This window comes from Dipodomys merriami, unplaced genomic scaffold, assembly GCF_024711535.1.
Source record: "Dipodomys merriami isolate MVZ:Mamm:240054 unplaced genomic scaffold, mDipMer1.0.p SCAF_55, whole genome shotgun sequence".
Lineage (NCBI taxonomy): Eukaryota > Metazoa > Chordata > Mammalia > Rodentia > Heteromyidae > Dipodomys > Dipodomys merriami.
In genome coordinates this window covers 2251649-2256139 of record NW_027206124.1, presented here as the reverse complement: position 1 = coordinate 2256139, position 4491 = coordinate 2251649, and positions in this window count along the sequence as shown.

Below are 4491 nucleotides of genomic sequence, written 5' to 3'. Positions count from 1 at the left end.
CGTGGCAGTCTCTGTCTACCTCTTTGCCAGGGCAGGGGAGGGAGGTGTCACCAACTGATCTGGAAGTCTTGCCAAGAGCAGCCATGGTAAGAACAAGACTACCTCAGTGTGCTCCAGTGATTCTCACACCAGGCCCACTCTGAGAAGTTTCTGGAAAATCCAGACTTCACTGCAAAGCAGTGCAGGGACGCAATGACTTCCCCAGCTCTGGTAGCAGAGCCAGGATTTGAATCTAGGCTGTCTCACCCCAGTGAGTCACATAACTGGGAAAGACTTCTGGATCTGGGGTCCTGGGCTGGGGGGCGGGGTGGGGAGAGGTAACCCCACTGGAGTTCCTTCAGCTCTGATAACGGTGCCCTCAGCCTTGCCCCTCTTTCTCATTTGTCTTCGCAGCTTCTAAGCTAATATGTCTATTATTTATTTCTTGGTTTTGTTTGTTGTTTTTTTGTTGGTCGTGGGGCTTGAACTCCAGGCCTGGGCACTGTCCCGGAGCTCTTCATCTCAAGGCTAGGTTCTACCACTTGAGCCACAGCGCCACTTCCAGTTTTCTAGTGGTTAATTAAAGATAAGAGTCTCACCAACTTTCCTGCCCAGGCTGGCTTTGAACTACAATCTTCAGATCTCAGCCTCCTGAGTAGCTAGGATTACAGTCGTGAGCCACCAGCGCCCTGCTTATTTCCTGTTTCTGATGTTTGGTTTAGGTTGGTGATACTGAGGTTTGAATTCAGGATCTTTACCAGACAGACACTCTCCTATCTATGCCCAGTGGTTCTTGAGTTGTTGGCAGGATACAGCCCGGGACTGTTGTCCTGCATACACAGATTACTGTGCTCCATTTGATTGAGATGTGGTCTCATGGTTTTCTTAAACTGGCCTCAAATGGTAATCTCCCTAGTATCCTCTCGGTCTTTTGTCTTAAGTATCTAGGATTACAGAAGTGAGCCACAGAGCTGGGCACCAGTGGTTCATACCCATAATCTTACCTACTGTAATCCTAGGCTAAGAGCTGGGTATTGAGGCTCAAAATCATCCTGGGTAGGAAAGTCCATGAGACTCTTATCTCCAATTAATGACCAGAAAGTCAGAAGTGGAACTGTGCTTGAAGTGATAGAGCACTAGCCTTTAGCACAAAAGCTGGACAGTGCCCAGGCCTTGAATTCAAGCCCCAGTATAGGAACCAAAAGAGAAAAAAACCCTGATCCATGATTCCTGGTTACCTCCTGTCTCTGTCTTCTGAGGACTTGTACTTTCACTAGCCCAAGAGCCCCTGTTGCTAGATGATCCCAGAAGAGCAAGGCCATCTGGGGACGGTGAGTGCTAGGAACGAGTGGTGATTCTGGGAGAGCCCTTCCCAGTGCTAGCTCTGACCCTGTAGCTCTGACCCTGGCTTCTGGGCCTGACTAAGGTCTTTTGCTGGTCCCTTGTGTAAGGTGTAGGGAAAGGGGGTGGGGATGGGGGTCCTTACTCGGACACCAGGGAACAGCAGTGGCCCTGCAGTGGTTAAACAGACCTGCCCAGACACAACTGAGTTCCTTACTCATACTTGCTGAGTGAGGAAGAAGCCACAGAGAGCCAAACCCGGTCCCGCATGGTCCGGAGGGAAAATGGAAGGAATCTGTTCATCTTTTTGGTTCTGAGGCAGGTACTCTACCACTTGAGCCATGCCCCCAGTCCCTTTTCACACTGGTTATTTTCAAGATAGGGTGTTACTTTATGTCTGTGCTGTGGTCCTCCTGCTTGAGCTTTCCTGTGATACTCAGACACTCTCAGGATTTTTTTTTTTTTTTTTTTTTTTTTTTTTTTTTTTGTCAGTTGTGGGTCTTGAACTCTGGGCCTGGCGCTGTCCCTCAGCTCTTTAGCTCAAGGTGAGTGCTCTACCATTTGAGTGGAGTGGTGCTGTGGCTCAAGTGGTAGAGTGCTCACCTTGAGCAAAAGGAGCTCAGGGACAGAGCCCAGGCCCAGAGTTCAAGCCTTAGGACCAGCAAAAAGAAGAAAAAAAGAGGAAAGGTAACAATTTTAATATTACTATAAAAAATAAACCTGTATTGTTCAGAATTAAAAGTTTGTTGTTCTTGTGTGCTAGTGATTTATCCTGTAATCATAGTTATTCAAAGGGTGAGATCTGGAGGGCCAAGGTTCAAAGCCAGCCTGGAAAAAAAAGTCCAGAAGACTCTATCTTCAATTCACTAGACCAAAAAAAGAAAAAAAAATGTACTAGAGATGTGATTTGAGTGATATAGTACCAGACATGAGCAAGAAAGCTGAACAAGAGCACAAGGCCCTGAGTTCAAGCCCTGGCACCATCACAAGATAGATAAATGAAGTTTTTTTTTTTTGTTTTTTTTTTTTGGTCCGGTCGTGGGGCCTGAACTCTTGGGCCTGGGCGCTGTCCCTCAGCTCTTCAGCTCAAGGCTAGCACTCTACCACTTGAGCCATAGCTCCACTTCCGGCTTTTTTCTTTTTGCTTATGTGGTGCTGGGGAATTGAACCCAGGGCCTCAGGCATGCAAGGCAAGCGCTCTACCACTGAGCCACCTTCCCAGCCCTAAATGAAGTTTTTATCCTTGGAATCCATCACTCTTGATGTACTGTCAGGGTACAGTGTTCAGAAGTGCCCTGAAATCATTCATCCTATTTAATCAGTTCTAATTAGTAGTTATGCCAACTTTTTTTTCTTTTCTTTATTTTTCAAATTCTTTATTGTTAACTTTTTCAATTTGATTTAATTTTACTTTTTGTGGTACTGGGGTTTATACTCCATACCTCACAGCTGCTAGGCACTCTACCATTTGAGCCACACACTTAGCCATTATTTTGAGAGAATGTGAGATGTTTACATATTTGAAGGTCATGCTATATAAAAAAGCTATAATCAGAGCCTAGCTAGGTGGCGCATACCTGCATTCCCAGCATTTGGGCGACTGAAGCAGCAGGATTTAGAGTTTATTTTAGACCCTCTCAAACAAATAAAAAAGCTACCATCTGACTCATTGTTGCCCAAGCTATCCTGCCCGTCCTCATTCTTTTTTATGGTTTCTGTTTTCTCCTTCCTCTGTTTCTTCAAGGACTGGAAGAATTTGGGATGAAGAAGCAGCTGGCATTGAAAAGTGACCTCATAGCCGGGCACCAGTGGCTCAAGCCTGCAATCCTAGCTACTCCAGAGGCTGAGATCTGAGGATGGTGATTGCAAGCCAACCCACAGGAAAGTCTGCAAGGCTATCTCCAATGAACTACCAGAAAACCAGAAGTGGTACTGGGTCTCAAAGTGCTACAGTACTAGCCTTGAGGGGAAAAGCTCAGGGACAGCACCCAGGCCCTGAATTCAAGCCCCATGACTGACCCCCCCAAAAAAGTGACTTTACACTGAAGACAAAGTGTGCCTAGGCTACATCAACCACACAAACAGTGTACAGCATTCATCAAACTAGGACCAGGAAGTTTTGCCCAGTCCCAAGAGGGCAACCATGCCACTGGTGAGTCATTTTCAGTCATGCAGCAAACCCACTGACCCTGTGTGCAGTGCCAGGAGTATCCCCAGGTGCTAGGCGGAGCAGGGCGCAGAGGCACAGGACAGGGCTGGCACCAGGGGACCTGGTAGGTTCCTCTCTGACCTTGGACCCTGGGTCTCTGTTTCCCCTTGTGCAAAAAGGGGTGAAGGTGTCCTCCTCCAAGTGTTGCCAGGATTAAATGTCAGGAATGTCAGGTGAATACAGGGAGAGTTCCTGGAGGGCTAACCTGTGCCACCCCTTTCATCTTGACAGTGCGATGACATGGATTGTGATCTCTATTTTTGTGTGTGTGCTAATCCTGGGACTTGAACTCAGGACCTCGATGCTGTTCTTGAGTTTTTGTACTTAAGTCTAGCACTCTACTACTTGAGCCACAGCTCCACTTCCCGGATATATATATATATATATATATATATATATATATATATATATATATATATAGTAATTAATTGAAGATAAGAGTCTCACAGACAGGTTTGCCTAGCATGCATGAAACTCTGAATTCGATTCCTCAGTACCACAGACACAGAAAAAGCCAGAAGTAGCGCTGTGGCTCAAGTGGCAGAGTGCTAGGCTTGAGCAAAAGAAGCTCAGGGACAGTGCCTAGGCCCGAGTTCAAGCCCCAGGACTGGCAAAAAAAAAAAAAGAGTCTCACAAACTTTCCTACCTAGGCTGACTTTGAACCCTGATCCTCAGGCCTCAGCCTCCTGAGTAGCTAAGCTTACAGGTGTGAGCCACCTGTGAGCCACTATTTTATAGCGGAAGACATGGAGGCACAGAAGACATCTTGGCTCCATAGCCCATGCTGGTACTGGATCTTGAACTCAGGACCTGGGTGCTTTCCCGCTTTCCCTTAGCATTTTTCCTCTTGAGTCACACCTCCTCTACTACATCTTTCTGATGGTTAAATGGAGATTAGTCTCTTGGACTTTTCTGCCTACGTTGGCTTCAAACCTCAATGCTTTTTTTTGGGGGGGGGGGCT